The sequence below is a fragment of the Schistocerca nitens genome, chromosome 5 (assembly GCF_023898315.1).
Source record: "Schistocerca nitens isolate TAMUIC-IGC-003100 chromosome 5, iqSchNite1.1, whole genome shotgun sequence".
NCBI classification, from domain to species: Eukaryota; Metazoa; Arthropoda; class Insecta; order Orthoptera; family Acrididae; genus Schistocerca; species Schistocerca nitens.
The window spans coordinates 348,275,293-348,295,241 of record NC_064618.1 but is presented as its reverse complement, the minus strand read 5'-3'; the positions used below and the strand labels follow the sequence as shown (position 1 = coordinate 348,295,241).

General features: G+C 45.7%; 1 protein-coding gene across 1 annotated transcript in view; it reads left to right on the top strand.

Moving 5' to 3' along the window:
* Positions 1-19,949, top strand: part of LOC126260952 (juvenile hormone acid O-methyltransferase-like) — a 92,405-nt gene that overhangs the window by 44,443 nt on the left and 28,013 nt on the right. The gene's annotated exons all lie outside the window — the stretch shown is intronic.

The following is a 19,949-nucleotide window of genomic DNA, read 5'->3' as shown; positions in this document are numbered from 1 at the left end:
TGCCCGCATTTCCACTTCCTTATGCAGCTCTTTCGCACTCCCATCTCCTCCTTCCCTGAAGTTCCCACACCCTCCCCGCCAGGTGCTCCTCTCGCAGCATATCTGAGGCCACAGTCCTGCTACCACTATTCAGAAATTGGACACACCATCTGTGCACCCCAATGTCGCACTCTCTCTCTCTTTCAGTCCTGGATTGTGCTGAATCCTGCTCTTCCTCTGTGCCATGCCCTCCTCAACCTCTGAAAGAGGAGAAGGAAACGTAAGTCCCAGTACAAGGCCGCCATTCCCCCCCCCCCCTCCCACTCCCTAGTATCCCTGGAGGTGCCATCTCCCCGTCGCATCGCAACCTGCGTCTGACAAGCCATTTGTAGATGTCACGTCAGCCTTGTCTCTGTGACAACCTCCCCTTGGGCTCTTCATATCCAACGTCAACCTCAGGATAATGCATTGGAATTGCAACAGATATTACTGTAACCTAGCTGAAATACAACTTCTTTCCTCTTCTTTTATTCTGTCTTGCTATGTTACGACCACTCTCCAATGTTGTGTGGTTATATGTTCCATCAGAACTGTGCCGGACCTGGGATAGCGTCTGAAGGGGTATGCTCTTTGGTTAACACGGATTACATTAGTGACTGGATCACCTTCGTGCCAACCTGGGAGCTATGGCAGTAAGAGTGAAAACAACCCCAGAAATCCCACCCTCAGGGGCTCAGCATTCGTTTGCTGAGTATGGGATTGGCGACTCCGTGGTTCCTGATGTGGGGATTGATAAGCGCCACCAACCCTGTCACCATAAGCTCTGGGCATACTTAAGCGACCACCGACCAGTGCAGCGGTGGAATGTTGTGTGTTTCGGAGAACGGGCGTCTTGGCTTCATCGCCTGGACCGCGAGGAAGGTTAACATTTCTATAAAAGACCCTCAACCTGAAAGTGTGCTACGTACTGATGAGGTGAATGGCTGTTAAGATAAAACTGTCTCTAGCGGGTGGATCAGTCCTCTGTTTCAAGTGACACTGAAACGAACGTAGTTAGTTTTATGGTTTTGTGGTATGACTAACTTGTTTCCAAAAGTTTTAGGAAGATAGTCTTAATCTAATGACAGGGTGACTGGCTCACCTATGGTTTTTTGTAAGTGGTCAGCAAATCACATTTCCTTATGCTTTTATTTTAGCTCTTCTCTGGTTAGTCGTTTTTAGCCATTTTATTCATTTCGTTTCTTTTAATATGTTTAAAGGCGCTGATAACACAACCCCCCCTCCCCCCCCCCCCCCACACACACACAGCTAAGTTTGTATAGAATCAGTTAACGCCATTCTTGACCATAGTTTCCTTGAAAAGATATTGGAAAAAGCACAGACATGACCTATCCACAAAAGAGGAAGGACGGCTTCCCTGTGTATTTGAAGCAGAATCCTAGAGCGGAAATATTACTCTACGTCGAACCAAACAGCTTTCGAAAAGCTTTTATTCTGTACTCCATGGACGCCTTCTAAGGATACAAAGTTCGTGTAGCATATCTAACCATGTTTGTGACTGCGTCGAGAGCTGCTTCTACATCTACATCCGTTTTCTGTGAACAGATGAAGTGCATGGCAGAGGGTACTTTCCATAGTACCAGTTATTGGGCCTTCTTAGTTAGATCCATGTGTGGAGCACGGGAAGAATGACTGCTGAAACGCTTCTGCGGGCTGTGTTAATACTTTGTCCTCGCGATCGCTGTGGAAGCAATACGAAGGGCTTTGTAGCATATTCCTAGATCCAGGATTCAAAGTTCATTATCGAAACTTGTAAATAAGTTTTCTCAGCATAGTTCATCTTCAGGTGTATACCAGTTCAGTTTCTTCAGCACTTCCGCGACATTTAAATGGAAGTTGCAGCCCAAATAGCAGTAGATTTTTAGTTTAAATTCTGATTACTGGTTTCGGTTTTTTAAACCATCCTCAGACCAATGCTCCGCGTATGGAGAGCCTGTGCCCGGAGGCGCTGTATGGTTCTGACTGGTACCTGTTACGCACTCAAGTTCATAGCAGATAGCAGTCGTCCCTACATAATGGCTCCGTGCAATGTCTTCTCACATCACGTTGAGTGTCAGTCTGAGAATGGCCTCAGAAACTGAAACCAGTAATCAGAATTAAAACTGAAAATTTATTGCGATATGGGCTGCGCTTTCTCAAAGAAAAAACGAAGTACCGTCGCAGAGTTAGATAACGTCAAAATCTATTATATTCGTGACACTTGAGCAAGATTTTAGGATGGGTAACACGAGTGATGAGTAAGCAATCTCCTTTAAAGACGGACTAGCATTACCCCAGCATACCATCAGTAAACAGAAGTCTGCCACCCACAACTTGGGCGTATGTGACCACCCCATTTCGTATCCCTATAGACCGCTACATACAGGTATCAGTGAGTAGACATATTCTAATTGTAAATTGTTGATGTTACAGTCATATGTTACTGCATTTTCTTCGCTTCGTGAAGAGTGTAGTTTTTAGAACGCAGTATGTTGTCCTCCACGGCCAATGTTCCTCGGAGAAAAGGGTATCGTAAGGAGTGCCCCAGGGAAGTGTGATAGGACCACTGTTGTCTATATACTTAAATGATTTGGCTGACAGGATGGGCAGCAATCGGCGATTGTTTGCTGATGATGCCCGGCGTACTATAAGGTGTCGAACATTAGTGATCGTAGGGAGATAAAAGACGACTTAGATAAAATTTCCAATTCTCGTGATAGTTGGCAGCTAGCCATAATGGTAGAAAAATGTAAGTTGTTGGGGGGTGAGCAGGAAGATCAAACTTCTAAAGGAAGGTCAGCGTTGGCCGTAATATTGACGGTTTATTGACAGCAAAATCGATTGGAGCTTCGGTTACTGATAGTAACTTGACACCAGTGCCTATGAGTTTAATTTGTACAACACAGCACTGAAGAAGATCAGTATGTGATTGGAAATCGATTTTGCGGTCAATAAACCATCAATAATACGGCCAACGCTGATCTTTCTTCTGATTTCACGTATATGGTCGTTGTGCGCACAGCACTCTATGGAGTCGCCAATCAGTTGTAATGTTCACATACGGTATTACTAGTGTCAAGCTTCACACAGTCACGTCGTTTGACTATCTGGGCGTCACGTTGCAAAACGATATGAGATGGAACGAGCATGTGAGAACTGTGGTAGGAAGGCGAATTGTCAATTTCGGTTTATTGGGAGAATTTTAGGAAAGAGTGGTTCACCTGTAAAGGAGACCGCATACAGGACGCTGGTGCTACCTGTTCTAGAGTACTGCCAGAGTGTTTGAGACCCGGAACAGGTAATCAGAATTGAAGGAAACCATCGAAGCAATTCGAACAACACGTAAGTGTTCCGGAGACGCTTCGTGAACTCAAATGGGAATGCCTCGAGGGAAGACGGCGCTCTCTTCGACGAACACTGTTGAGAAAATTTAGAGAACTAGTATTTGAAGCTGACTGCCGAACGATTCTACTGCCGCCAATATACACTGTGTGTAAGGAACACGAAGATGAGATACGAGAAGGCAGGGCCCATACGGAGGCATATAGACAGTCGTTTCTCCCTCACTCTTTTTGCGAGTTGAACAGGAAAGGAAATGACTAGTGGTGGTACAGTGCACCTTCCGCCACGCACCGTACGATGGCTTACATGTACATATGTGCGAGGGGCGTTCAGTAAGTAATGTAACACATCAGTCAATTTAAATGAAAAACTGAAAAATTGGTTTTGGGATCCCGTGGAATATTCTTTTCTTCAGTTGTTATAGTTTTATGAAGTTCGTATAGTTGGGGCGCTACACGTAGCCTACGGATTGGCGTCTGTAACAGAGATACGATCCATGCAGAAAGCTGTCATAGATTCTTTTGGCGGATAACCAGAGTATAGCAGATATCGATAAACACCTGCAGAATGTCTACGGAGACATTGTAGTAAATAAAAGCACGGCGAATCGTTGGGCAAGGACGTGTGCCATCACCGCTGGTCGGCAGCGCACACCCTCAGGGAACAGAAGAAACGACTTAGTATTTGCCGTTACAAAAATGTAAACATACTTCCCTTTCCCTATGGTAACACAGGGCCTCACACAAGTCTGCACACCCGAGAGGAGTCCAAAAAAAAAAACTTCATTGAACTGTTCTTTTTCAACCTCCCTTCGGCCCGGATTTTGCACCTTCCGACTTTAGCTCCGTGAAGGATGGACTCGGCGGTAGCAGTCCGTCGATGAGTTGCAGCAATACACGTTGGCTCAGACGTCGACCAGATGTGGTACTATGCTGACATAGAGGCTCTCCCAGTAAGGTGGTATAAGGCCGTCGGATCGAAGTGAGACTGTGTTGACATAGGATTTTGCAGCCAAAACACTGGGGAATAATATTGTGCATTGTAGTGCTTAATAAAACCAACCTGCTTTCAGCAAAACTGATGCATATCTAAGTGAACCACCCTCCTACATTACTGTAAATTTAAATCACGTTACCAGTCTTTGCACCACCGTGGAATCTTGTCAACATCTGACTAAAAATATGTGCATTTTTTCATCCAGTCAGAGGCAATTCAAACACAAATGGCATTGAGTCAAAATTTTCGCAATACCTGTTCGAACATCGTATGGCAAAACGTCTCGCTGCGTTTTTTTATCACCAGAAGGTGAAGCACTCCATGTTCAACCCACCGTTATTGACTAGTGAGTTATAGCCTAACCGCTTTAAATAGTTTGACCGTGTGCAACTGATAAAGGCTGATCGGTTAATATTTACACGGGAGTTGTTACGTATCAAATCCAACAAAGCTAATTAGGATGTCTGGTAGCAATAATCGGTGCTTAGCTCGTTGTTAATGTTCTATATCTTTTGTCTAAACAGCACGAATTAACCAGTTACTCCCTTCATCTGACAAAGTAAAAACTATTAACTCATCACACGTCGCCTGTTAATGTCCTCACACGCCAGTATTCTACACATGGCACTAAATACGCAATCCTCACTGCAGTCCAAATCGTGGGTGTCCGGCGCGGTTGTCGCGTAATCACGGGGCACAAATGAACTATTCAAAACGTCAAAGAAATCACTCAATTAACGCCATTTATGTTTTTGCTGGAGGTCAGGCAAACGGCTTTGGGTGACACGAACAGCCGTTAAACAATTGTAAACGCCGTCGGTCGTCCTGCCGAAATCCGCCCTGCTCGCTTAGCAGCCAACAACTTACTTGCTCGAAGTCTCAACACTGACTACCCTCTGGCGCACTGGGCGCTCGACTATCGATAGCACCTACTACGACCTGCGTGAGGCAAAGATTTATTGTTTTCAATACGTAAGGGGCGGTTGTCTTCTTACAAAGTCCACAGCACGTGTCCCAACTTTAACAGGACGATACCGCCCCATAAAAAAAAAACTAGGAGACATACACCTAATCTGACGCACACCTTCGACTCACGCAGTGAACCACACACTATGGAACATAGGATTCTGTGACGGACTATTGCAGATGTTTGGAAAACTAGTAAACCAATACTCAGCCTGATAAACAGAACTGCACCAAAGCGTTTCGCTGCAAGAACAACCACGGCACAACTCTCAACCATTCCCTGCCTGCAAGAGATCTGCCACCACACAGATAGTTGCCCAAACAGCGTACTCCATTTGTCCCCTGCGACACAGCGAGAAATTACAATTTCTAACTTATCCGTGTGACGAACATGAGAAGACAAGTAAGGTCCTAAATATGAGTTTTTATGGTTTCTCTAATCATCTGATGCAGCCTTCAAAAAATTTGTTGAGAACGTCGGCAACTAGGCCGGTCAACAAACTGTTTAACGACAAACCCGGTGGGCTCCTATTAACATCAGGACGCAGCAACAGCTGGACAATCGACGTATCCCTCTACAGTGTCTCCTTCCTAGTGACATCCAGCCGCGGTGAACTGTGTTGATTATCAAATCGTTTCCCATTTACATTGTTTAATGAACTGTGTAAGTATGTACTATGATGACAAAATTTTGTTAGAGTTGGTTCTAGATCTGTCGAAGAGTCTCCACGAACGATATCTTGGTCCGTTCTCCGTACGACAAAATTCTTAATCCATTCACATATTTTGCTTGATGTCCCGTACGATCCTATTTTCGACAATAAGCGTACGTGTGGTACTGGTCGGTGACTTTTCGTAAATTGAGAAATACTGCATCTCGCTGACTGTCTTGATCCATGGCTTTCAGGATGTTATGTGACAAGATGCTAGTTGGGATTCACATCAATATTTTTTATAACCTTTTAGGTTGGTGTTAGGAAGTTACTGTTAGAGATACATCATTACGTGTAAGATGAGAGGATTCTATAACAAAAAGATGTCAAGGATATTAAACTAAAGTTAGGTGGATCACTTCTGCTACCCTTCCTGCAGGTGGGTCTCTCACAGGAACGTGCACAACTGTTCGTTAGACGATCTACGGTACATCATTGTTGAAAGAGGGGTTAACTCAGTCAGAAATTTGGTAAACAATCTGATACGGAGTACATCGGGCTCTGGCGCCCTGTTAAACCTCAGATTTGTTGCTTTTCACAATACACATACTAAGATCTACACTGCCTAAAAATGTTGGGAAGAACAAACGAAAGGATACTTCACAGGATGAGAGGGTTTGTAATGGTATTTCAGTTCTTAAGGAGAGGTTTACTATCTTTGGCCCGAAAAAAGCATGTTCATTGAGAATTATTTCTCGGGATGTTATAGATACCAATATCAAATTTGCTCAAAATGTTTGATATTTTCTCTACAAACTGGAAGTTTTTCGTCCGGAAATGTCGAATAGCAAAGGCGGAAGTGCCATCGGAACGAAACAAAATTTCGATGTGGACCTCCACGCGCGGTATATCACAGGTCAGCCAGCTCGTCTGAAATAAACATTAAGTCGTCGTTAGCAAAGTACATAAGAGTCTTTATCAGTTGTACCTAGCTTAAGTTATTTGGACAATAAGAAACAAAATAGCGGCCATTTGAAAAAAATAGGGTTTTTTCATAGATTTTTAGAGTTCGTCGGCCAAGTAAAAATATTTATAGTTGATGGATCGGAATAAGTGGTAAAACTCCTAGACAATTTAGTTAGCTTCGTCGGAAACAAAGAATCATGCAAATCGGTGCAGTAGATTTGATGTCACCATACCGCGTGATAGTCATTTCGAGATAAGCGCATTTGAAGTTCTGACTACATATAAATGCAATATTATGCAACTTACGTTCAGTTTGCTATTCCGGGTCCATAAACCAGTCCTTCCTCATAGAGGGCGTTCTGCTCGATCTGGGCCATCCTGCGCTGCTCCAGAGCCGCTCGTACGGCCGGTGACAAGCGGTTTTCGGCCGCTTGAATCCGGTGGTCGTCCGAATGCTTGGCGAACTGCGTCGAGTAGAGTCCCAAGGTGACATTTTCGTTGTCATGGTCTTCAGAATTGCTGAATACCCTCGGTTGAAGCTGCTCACTGCCAGGGAAGTCGCAATCTCCGTAGTCTTAGCACCAGAATGCAAATGCGGGGGGGCTAACTTCCAAACACACGTGTTCAAACTTTCATTTGAGTTTTTTGAATTTTGTGTGTTTCCTCTCAAGCACCGGTACAATAACTCGTCCTCCGAAAGAAAAAAAAAACTGGTGCGCGAGAAAGGCCGATTTCAGGCAGGTGCATTTTTTGTTCAACCGCGAATAACAAACATTTCCACTCCGTATTCGGAAAAACAGTTGCAGGGGCGGATGCTAAACACTTTTGTGGATCCAAAAATGCATTTAAAAAATCGATTTTTTGAACCAGTAGGTAGTAAACCTCCCCTTAAAAGATTGTTAAATTCACGAAGTATTTGGCAGTACGAGCCCACTTGTCAGTATGAAGTTGCACCCTAACTGGTCTGAATGCGGGCACTGGTTCGGTTGGGAATGGTGTCATGAAGGCGTTGTATCGCCTCCAGAGGCAAGCTAGTCCACAAATATTATCAGTGGTGCTTGAGACCCTGGACACTGGCTCTGTGATGGAGTTGACATCTGAGCTGGTCGCAAACATGTTCTATCAAAGACAGATCTTAGGATCTTGCCGACCACGGGAATACATCATCAGGCAGGCAGTTCATACATTCGTGCCATGTGTGGACGAGAGCGTCCCGTTGAAAAATGGCACCACGAGACTGTCAGTTGAAAGATAACAAATGAGGACGCAGAATATCCGTGACGTACAGTTGCACTCTTAGAGCTCTTCCAGTAACTACAGGCCGTAAATTCGAGTAAAAATCGACGGATCCTCACACTAAGTTGCCAGAAGTAACAGCGGTGTACCACTCCAAGGAAGAATGGAACCTCTTCCCAGGCAACCACCACACTCTCCCTAGGTAGCGCAGAAGCGCGATTAAACGCTGAACACAATGCGAAGCCATTCATCAGCATTCCATGTTTCGCGGTCATTGTACGACTTCAGATCGAGTCTTTTTGTTGTGGTGTTAACGGCAGCCTTCGCATGGGAGAGTAATTCTTCTCGAGCTGCTGCTCACCTCGACCAAACGTGCGGGATGACTCAATGCTGGAGGGAGTCCATCACTTGTTCACGGGTGGCGGGTTCTGACGTAAAGGGTTTACGTAGTGTTGGGTGGACGACACGGGAATTCTCCCTTGTTGTAGTCAGATGGTGTCGACCGAAACCTCGACAATGATTGTGCCTGTCCTTACAATCCCATGCAGTCTAAAATCGGGCCACTGTCGCATATCAATTCCTCACAAATGTAGACATGGAGCGATTCTACCGGACGGCGCAATGGAGACCCACGATGAGATACTTTACAAGCTGTTAATTTGTGATAATGCTATCCTTAAAGTGTAGGCGGCATCTCTGTGTCCTTCACAGTATTCAATCATCAGACTATGTTCATACCCCTTACCAATCCCCTGCGAGCACCGGCAACAACACTAAACTTAGAAAACACTAATGAATTCTCGTGGCCTATTTTCCTATCGCAGAGAAATAAAACTCTAACCATTTTCACACTAGCTGACGGATGTCAGTGTTGAAGTTACAGACACCAGGCCATGTCTTCCGGGTGCTTCACTTTTTGTTATATAGTGTTCTTCCTTTGTGAAGGAACATTTGAAAACAATTCAGTTTCCGTTTTGTCAATGAGTGTCTGAACATTAACTTTGGCTCCACTAAGAGCATTTACATAGGACCAATATTTCTTTGTGTTTTGCAAGACATCCTTCCATAAAGTTCTGCTACGGTAGTCACTGAAGGTTTCACACATTGTCTTCATCACAGCCAAGCGCTTTTCATCCAGCGACTCTCTCTCAACAGCCATATATTTTGCTTTAAAACAAAGCTGGGTTACAGTTAATCTCCAGGCTCTTCTCCAGAGAACAATGCTCAAAATCCATTGGCAAGATACGCCACTACCGCTTTTTATCTAGTATGCTGAATATATAAATCTTTGTAGGTGTTCTAGTTGCCCTTTGCTCTTAGGCAGTCACTATTGTTAAAACTTTCGCATGGCCACTAATACTGCTTTAGGAACCTTCCCGTCTCCTCTATATCTCTTTTGTTTAACGCAACCTTCCCTTTTGCAATAACCTATGAAACCTTCCCTTTGGATTTCTACCTCTTGCTTAATAATAACAAATGAAATCTTCCCTTTGAAATTAATTCTTTCTCAATCTTAGCATACAAATTTAAATGCTGCTTATTAAGTTATTTTCTGATTATTTCGACGAAACATAGAATGTGTCGTCGTGGCCCTCAGTCGTTATCTGTAATAACACAAAACTATTCCTTACCTTTTTACTGTTACTGGATCGCCATCTGACTGCTACATTGAACTGCGACATGAATATACTGAATATACTTCCTCTGTTTTACTATATTCTATTAGCTGCTGGTGGGCTGTCAGAAGTGGCTGTATTTATAACCAAAGCTGACGTTATTCTTTAATTAATTTGACTGAAGTTACGTAATTCATAGTTAAACTTTTTCTTGACAACAATAAAATTTTGCCAAGTTTTACGTTGATGGTTTGTGAGATGGATTATAATCAGTAATGCAATATTTCTGTCAAAAATTAATTATATTCTGAATGAAATGATTTTACAAACGTTCAAATGGGACTTACTCTTTACAATAATCTTACAACTAGCATTGCGCAAACATACCTTCAGTAGTCCTGAGTTTCTCAAAAAAATAATTCAATAATAGTTCCTCTTATGATAATAGTTAGCTGATGTCTTTGTACATCCGTTTATAATCTCTTGTATATCATAGCTGGTGGCTGGCGGGCACACCGCTCCTCTCAACCTCTCTGTACAGACCTGCTACCGACTCGCTTCACATCTCGTTTACTACTGACTTCCTACGAACGCTAAAGTGCGGTCTCTCCTGCCAACAATGCTTTCTGGTACAGACAATCCCTGCTAACATTACAAATGTATCAATGTGCGGTCTTTCCCGCACTTTTCTTAAAATGTATCCATACGCTGTATCTCCCGCCCTTTGTAAAATTATATCGATGTGCGCTCTCTCTTGCCAACAATATTTTGGTGCAGACATTCCCCGCTACAACAATTATTTCCAACATGACAAATATTAATTATTCCTACTTAAGCCTATTAATAAGGTATAACATCTTTCATAAATTGTGGTTTGACAATAGACAGTAGAAATATACGCGTCTTACACTTTCAATGCGGACGTCGTTAACGGGAATGGGTCTATTTCTTGCTGTTCGGTCGAATCAATATTCCATCATTAGTAGGTATTAGAACAGTCTGTTTTAGGTAGCACTCAGGAAAGGCATTTAGTAATGTCTCGCAGGACGGCCTGTCACACATGCCTCTTAAGAAAACAATTTTCCCTATTGTCGGTTGGCTGAAAAGTGCCCTTATAGGACACGATGATTAGAGATCATATGTACTAGTGAATGTAAACTTTCTCAAAAGTTATCGGCTACATCTGCGAGTGAGTCTGGTGATCTACAGGATTCAGTTACCAGTTTTTACCAAACATCGGTACTGCCTTCCCTAGACTACGTTGCATTCCGTTTAAATTACTACCTAGGTACATTTGAACTTCTTGTATACTGCGACAAACACCACCCCATCCATTTTCCATTAGTCGATCTAGATTTCGCCAAATATGTCACTGCTATCAGTTTGAATCAGGGATGAAGTCTTTCACCACTGTCGTTCAGTCCATACGCTGAAGAATAAATGACGAAAATTAAAAGAATTTTAAAGAGTGGGATTAAAATTCAAGGTCGAAGGATATCAGTTAGGATTCGCTGATGACATTCCTATCGTCAGTGAAAGTGAAGAAATACAGGATCTGTTTAATGGAATGAACAGTCTACTAACTACCGAATAGCGAATGAGAGTAAATCGAATAAAGACGAAAGTAATGACAATAAAATGAGAACAGCGAGACACGTAACTTCATAAAGGTGATCACGAAGAAGATGAAGTTAAGGGAGGGACAGCAAAATAACCCATGACGGACGGAGCAAGGAAGACATAGAAAGCAGATCAGCACTGACAAAAAGGGCCATCCTGGCCAAGAGAAGTCTGCTGGTACAAAACACAGGCCTTAATTTGGAGAAGAAATTTCTGCAAATGTACGTTTGGAGCACGGCATTGTACAGTAGTGAAACATCGACGGTGGGAAAACCGAAACACCCCCGAGGGGGTCCACAACTCTTTTGTGGATATGTGTGTAGCGAGCACGGGACCCCGAGCTAATGTGGCCCTCCTTCCCTTCCGGGCTGCATACCTTTCTTTTCCGCATCCTTCCCTCTCCCCCATCTTCGCCCCTCCTCCCCTCACCTCTGGCTCTTTCCTTCCCTTTCTCCCCCTCTGGGAGTATGGTTTGTGCCTACATCCGGAGACGGACGCTCGTAAATGTACCGCATTCTTCGCCTTCTCTGCTTGTATGTCTTCATCCTTCCTTTGTCCTTCTCTTTTCCTTACCTCTTCTCTCTACCCTTTTCTCCGCTGCGGCGTTTGAGACCTCTCTTCTTTCCTTTCCCTTTCTCTTTCTTCCTCCCTGTGCGTGTCTGAAGGCCAACCCACGCACTTCCATGCGTAGCCGGTGACGGGGTAACGCGTAATTCCCCGCCCCGGGTAGACAGGTACGACACGTACGTACCCCCTGGTAATGGCCAGGCCCAGGGAGGGGTGATTACCCGAGCTGATACCTTCCGAAAGTGCCGATTTGTCCCTCTGTCCGTTTCTCGGGAGGTGTGACCCGAGGTGTGAACAATCACCTAAGGCGGGAGGGCCCTCAGAGAGGGCCCCCACAAGGAAGGAGCGCGCCATCGGAGACGCCGGTAATCATGGGGATTCTTCCACAATGGTTTCCTCTTCTTCTACCGTGTCTGCTAACAAGCGTAAGTTCACTGAGTCTCAGCCACAGACAGTTCTTCCATCGTTGCCACAGTTCCTTGTTGTTTCTCGGTCTGACGAAGGTCACGACTTCTCCACAGTCAACCCTTTCATTATTCAGAAAGGTGTCGACGCAATTGCAGGTCCTGTAAAGTCTTGTTCCAGATTATGAAATGGCACCCTGTTGTTAGAAACAGTCAGTGCCTTCCAGGCACAAAAATTGCTGCTTACTTCACTGCTCCACACCTTCCCTGTCCGGGTTGAAGAGCACCGCACTTTGAATTCCTCGCGTGGAGTCGTTTATACATGCTCCCTCGATGGATTGTCCGACGAGGAAATTCAACACTACCTGTCTGACCAGGGCGTAACGGCAGTTCATAGTCATGAAAAGGGTTGACACGAACATCATTCCAACCCGTACTGTCTTCTTGACATTTGACAAAGTTCAACTCCCATCGAAAATCAATGCAGGCTATGAGATAATTTCCGTTCGCCCTTATGTCCCAAACCCTACGCGTTGCTATCGGTGTCAGCGGTTCAATCACACCAGCCAGTCCTGTTCCAATCCGACCAAATGTGTTACGTGTGGCAAGGATGCCCATGAGGGTGCTCGTCCGCCTCCATCCCCTCGCTGCATCAACTGTATGGGCGACCACGCTGCTTCCTCTCGAGATTGCCCCGTTTTTAAAGACGAAAAGCTCATTCAGGAAATCAGAGTAAAGGAAAAGGTGTCGACCTTTGCTGCTCGAAACTTATTCGCCAGTCGACAGCCCACCGTGCCTCAGACAGGAAAATACAGCACTGTCCTTGCCTCTCCTCGGCCAACAAAGGAGGCGGCCATGCAGACTTGCGACCTCACCTTTCGTGCCACGGTCGTCAGATCGGCCAGTGCAAAGATCGCCCGTTCCATCTCACCACTTTCGCCTGCCCACTCTCTGGCTCACCCTTCATCGGGTTCTGCTAAATCTTGAGCCCAAAAGTCAGACACCAAGACTTCGAAAAAAAGAGCGTACTCGTGAAGATTTTTTTACATACCCGAACTTCACAACCATCGGTTCCTCCTTCATCTAAACATCGTATTCCCAAGAAGGCTAATAAGAAACCCAGTTCATCTCCTCCTCCGCCAAGGCGTGTCTCATCTACAGCACCACCTGGCGGAAATCGCCCTCGGCCGTCCTCTGTGCCGCCGAGGCGCACTGCTTGTGGCCGATCAACCGGCCGATCGCTGGTGGCAGGAGCTGCTCCTGAGCAACCTATGGATCATGATCTTCTGCCTTCGGCTGAACGCCATTCCATGCTGTCGGTCGCAAGCTCTGAGCAGTCGTTGAGTTGACAGCAACCTTGGTCTCATTCCTCCATTTTCTGTTCACCCTATGTCCATTATCCACTGGAATATCCGCGGCATTCGAGCCAATCGGGATGAATTGTCGATCCTCTTACGATCCTACTCGCCGGTCATCTTCTGTCTTCAGGAAACAAAGCTGCGTCCCCATGACCGCTTTGTTCTCCCTCATTTTCAGTCCGTCTGATATGATCTCCCCTCTGTTGAAGGCACTCCATCCCATGGAGGACTCGTGATTCTTTTCCATGATACTCTCCATTATCACCCAATCCACTTAAACACTTCCTTCCAAGCTGTCGTTGTCCGTCTTTCCCTTCCTGGATACACGTTCTCTCTTTGTACTGTATACATTCCATCATCCACACCAATGGCACGAGCTGATCTCCTTCATCTTGTTGTTCAACTTCCACCCCCCTATTTGCCGGTTGGGGACTTCAATGGCCACCACCCGCTTTTGGGATCTCCACATCCTTGTCCGCGTGTCTCACTATTGCTAGACGTCTTCCACCAAGCGGATCTAGTTTGCCTCAACACTGGGGTCCCTACATTTTTGTCTGCCTCCACGACAAATTTATCTCATTTGGACCTTGTGGTCGGTAATGTTCCGCTAGCTCGGCGCTTCGAATGGTTCGCCCTTGAAGATACACACTCGAGTGACCACTTTCCATGTGTCCTTAGACTGCAGCCTCAACAACCATATATGCGCCCGCGACGCTGGAAGTTTGCCCAAGCCGATTGGACACTTTTTTCGTCTCTAGCGACATTAGATGACCGTCACTTTCCCAGCGTCGATGATGAGGTCACACATATTATCGACGATATTCTCACAGCCGCGTAACGTTCAATACCACGCACCTCCGAATTGCCCCGGCGCCCCCCAGTTCTTTGGTGGAACGAGGCATGCCGTGACGCAATACGTGAGCGGCGACGTGCTCTTCGCGTTTTCAGACACCATCCTACTTTGGCCAACTGTATCCGTTATAAACAGTTCCGTGCGCGATGCCGTCGTGTCATCCGCGATAGCAAGAAGGCAAGCTGGAAATTCTTTATCAGCTCATTTAACACCTTCACTCCCTCCTCGGAAGTTTGGAGTCGGCTTCGACGGTTCTCAGGCGCGCCTAGTTTCTCCCCAGTCTCTGAGCTCACTGTCGCGCATGATACATTAGTGGACACCGTCGCAATTTCTAACTCATTGGGTCAGCACTTTGCTGAGATTTCGAGCTCTTCAAATTACCCGCCAGCGTTTCTCCCGAAGAAACGTGCAGCGGAAGTGCGACCTCTTGCTTTCTCCTCTCAAAATCGCGAAAGCTATAACACTGTTTCTCCATGCAGGAACTCCAACATGCACTCTCTTCTCCTCGCTCCTCCGCCCCAGGACCGGATGGTATCCACGTCCAAATGTTGCTGCATTTATCAACCCATAGTCTGCGTTACCTACTTCGCATTTATAATCGAATTTGGACCGACAGTACTTATCCCAGACGATGGCGGGAAGCTATCGTCGTTCCTGTTCCGAAACCTGGAAAGGACAAACATCTCCCCTGTAGCTATCGCCCCATTTCTCTCATGAGTAATGTCTGTAAGGTTTCGGAGCGTATGGTGAATTACCGTTTAGCTTGGTGGCTGGAGTCCCGCAGTCTTTTAACACCTGCCCAATGCAGATTCCGAAAGCATCGTTCTGCAGTTGACCATCTTGTTGCTCTCTCCACTTATAACATGAACAATTTTCTCCGAAAACGCCAAACAGTAGCAATATTTTTTGATCTGGAGAGATCATACGATACCTGTTGGAGGACAGGCATCCTCCGCACACTGTTCTCTTCGGGCTTTCGAGGTCGGCTGCCCCTTTTTCTTCGCGAATTTATGGCAGAGCGCACATTTAGGGTGCGGGTGAACACTACTGTCTCCCGTACTTTCTCCCAAGAAAACGGGGTACCCTAGGGCCCCGTGCTGAGTGTTGTACTGTTTACCATTGCCATAAATCCAATTATGGATTGTCTCCTTCCTGGTGTCTCGGGCTCCCTCTTTGTGGACGATTTTGCGATCTACTACAGCTGTCAACGGACCAGCCTTCTTGAACGACGTCTTCAAGGATGTCTCGATCGCCTCCACTCTTGGAGCATCGAAACCGGGTTCCGTTTTTCTCCCAGTAAGACCGTTTGTGTTAATTTTTGGCGATGTAAGGAGTTTCTTCCACCCTACTTACATCTAGGACCTGTTAACCTTCCGTTTTCAGACGTCGCTAAATTCTTGGGTCTTATGTTTGAGAGAAAACTGTGCTGGTCCTCCCACGTTTCCTATCTTTCGGCTCGCTGTCTGCGATCCCTCAACACCCTCCGTGTCCTGAATGGTACCTACTGGGGAGCCGACCGAGTGGTCCTTCTCCGCCTCTATCGCGCCTTAGTGCGCTCGAAATTGGACTATGGAAGCATAGTCTACTCCTCTGCTCGGCCGTCTATTCTTCGTCGTCTCGACTCTATCCACCACCGTGGATTACGTTTAGTGTCTGGAGCTTTTTACACCAGCCCTGTGGAAAGCCTTTATGCGGAGACTGCTGAACCTCCACTGTCCAATCGGCGAGCAGTCCTTCTCAGTCGTTTCGCTAGCCATCTGTCATGCAGGCCGCCCCTCCTCCCTACTACCACCGGGAGTTCGCTTCCGTCAACTGCTCCATTCCCTTTCCTTCCGCTTTCCTAAAACCTTCTTGACAACTTGGGGTACAGCACCGCCTTGGCTCCGTCCCCGGATCTGCCTGCTCCGTGACCTTTGTCGATTTCCCAAGGATGGTACCCCTTCACTTGTTTATCGTCGGGCATTTGCTGCTCTATGTGCACAAATGAAGGAATCCACATTTATTTACACCGATGGCTCGAAAACATCGTTAGGTGTAGGGAATGCCTATATTGTTGGCGACACCCCAAATCACTTTCGGCTTCCCGACTAGTGTTCGATTTATACTGCGGAGCTTTACGCTGTTCTCCAGGCTGTCCCCTACATCCGCCGCCATCAGCGGATACAGTTCGTTATCTGCTCAGATTCTCTCAGCTCTCTCCTCAGTCTCCAAGCTCTTTACCCTGTGCACCCTCTGGTCCACCGGATTCAGGACTGTCTGCGCTTGCTCCACCCTGGGGGGCGTCTCGGTGGCGTTCCTCTGGCCCCGGGACACGTTGGTACCTGTGGAAATGAGGCGGCCGATAGAGCGGCAAAGTCTGCAGTCTCTCTTCTTCGGCCAGCTATTCAATCGATTCCCTTCGCCGATCTACGGAGCGTTTTATGTCGTCGTGTTGTTCTTCTGTGGCACGCACATTGGTCGACAGTTCCCCATAATAAATTGCGGGACGTGAAAGCTCTTCCTTGTGCTTGGACCTCTTCCTCCCCAACGCGTCGTCGGGAGGAGGTAATTTTAACTAGACTCCGGATAGGGCACTGTCTTTTAGCTATCGACATCTTTTAAGCGGCGATCCTCCCCCACTCTGTCCCCACTGCTCTCAGCTGTGGACGGTAAGACACCTTTTAATTGAGTGCCCTTATTTTAATCCGTTACGCGCCCGTCTACAGCTGTTGCCTGATATATCGTCGATTTTAGCAGATGACACGCGCTCAGCCGATCGCGTTCTCGAGTTTATTAGTGCCAGTGAGATGACGTCAGTCATTTGAAGCTTTTTTTGGGGACAACCAACCCCTTTCTGTAGTGGATTTTTAAGCCTTCCTTCTGGTTTTAGTTTCTCCAATTTTATGACTTTCGTTCCCATTGGTGCTGGTTTCCATTTTCGGTTTTTTACTGTTTCGTAAGTCACGGACCGGGCGCTAATGACCATAGCAGTTTTGCGCCCTAATACCAAAACAAAAAAAAGAAACAGGAAAGAATAGAGTATTTATTATGTGGTAATACAGCACAATGTTGGAAATTAGATGGGCTGATAATCCGGCCGCAGTGGCCGTGCGGTTCTAGGCGCTACAGTCCGGAACCGCGCGACTGCTACGGTCGCAGGTTCGAATCCTGCCTCGGGCATGGAAATGTGTGATGTCCTTAGGTTAGTTAGGTTTAAGTAGTTCTAAGTTCTAGGGGACTGATGACCTCAGATGTTAAGTCCCATGGTGCTCAGAGCCATTTGAACCATTTGATACGGTAAGGGATGAGAATAGGTTGGCAAACGAGAGGAATACGTGGTGGGCCACATTTAGCCATTCAGGAGCCTGATGACTCAAAGAAAAAAGCTACTTCAGGTCTTCACCATCTTTATAATTAGTTTAGTATGCAAGCTCCAGTGTTTGTGAAAGAAACGACGCAGCACGTTGTCACCAATGAAACGTCATCTGCTGACATTGGTATCCCCGAATGAGTGTAATAGGAAGTTTATTGTTCATGGTATATGATAATACTCATCGAATAAAATTAGCTACAGCTGCTACGTTTTAAGGAAATGATGCAGTTAGGTATATGATTGCGCTCAGTCCAGTAAAAATTGCTGTAACGTTGCTTCAAATGTCGACAAAATAACGAGATGCTGGCAATACTGGCAACTAGATCTTAATGCAGAAAACAAAAGGCGCGAACATCACGAAACGTAAAATTGTGGTACATGTTTATTACAAGATTGAGGCGCATCAAGAATTCATATGACAGCTTCAATAAATATATGGAAGGAACACTGCGAAAATATATGAAACAGAACAATCGCGTAGCCTCGTTTGCTGACAAAGCAAACGCTATAAAACATTCTATTGTTAGAATACTGCGAAACTGCTCTTCGCCCAAAAGAGATGGCTTACAGAACACTTATACTGCCCAAATTGTAATAGTGAGAAGGCGAATTCAACTGCAATTTAATGACTAAGGCGTAGTGAAATGGATAGGTTCGTGGCTAAAATAAAGGCAGTGTGATCAGTGGCACTTGATACTGAACTCGTGTTCCGTGGATACACAAAAAATGAAGCAGCATCTCCGTGTGTTCCTTGCATAGTGTTCCATTCTGTTGCTTCAATTAATTAATTTTAGTGCCATGTCTGTATAAGGGAAGAACATACACAGCAGCTTCTAATTCGGGAAGTGACTCAGTAAGTCTGCATGTTTTAACAATACACCATCCATGACTCTCGTGAGTCTGCTGGTCATAACTGTCTGTTTCAGGGTGTTGTTCCTTCAGCTGTAGCCTTTAGAATAGTTGAGCTACAAGTAAAGATTGTACACGAATACAGAGTTTTACAGATAAATGATGTTGAGTAGTGTACACACATCACCGTATTTGTAAAAAAAATTGTCCAGTTTTGTCCAGTTTTGTCCGTTTGAGCTTACGTCCCTAATTAGTAGCACCAAGTAACTATATGAATGGCCTCTGAAGAGAACTGTGAGGCCATTGTCTTACAAACGTATTACGAAGGGCGTTCAATAAGTAATGGAACACGCTTTTTTATGAAAGCAGGATGGTTTTATTCGGGATTCCAGTACACTAAGTTATTCCCCTTCTCTTGGCTACAATACCCTATTTTTTAATATAATATCCATTCATTCTCGTGTGCGCAGACTTGTATGTGTTATGCTATTATGGAAAAGCAGTAGTCAGTTTGCATTTTTGTGCTGACGAACGCGATTAAGTCGTTTCTTTAGTTCCCTGGTGGTAGCACCATGAGGGAGGACACCAAACACCTTCAGAGTTCCAGATCCGCCAATCACCTCGGATGTGAGTGTCCTCAGCACGTTCCAGCATTCCGGGAGTCACAGCTTTGAGCGGCCGGTCGGCATGCGGGAGATGGTACAGGTTTGCCCGACCGTACTGCGATACGCCACGCCCAACGGCTCATCTGCTTTTGTTCACTGCCGGGTCTCAGTAGATATTCAGCAAGTGCCCATGAATATCTGCGATGATCTAGATTTCCGGAAAAGAAGCACAATGACAGGTCTTGTACTAGGAACGCACTTCCATTACAGTCTCCCCCCCCCCCCCCCTCTTTTGAAGGCTACGTGTAGCGCTTCCATCTATCGGAACTTCATGAAACGATAAGTCCTGAAGCGGAAATATTCCGTGGGGTCACACATTTATAAATTGAAATTTGCCGAGAAAAAATGTTGCACGACTTCGTGAACGCCCGCAGTACATTCATTAATATGTCTAACCAATATTTGGTATAAAGGGGTCGTTGATGTAATTTGCTTGATTTGCTTGTTTTTACTGTAGGAGACACTATTTGACAACGTGCAGCGGGTAC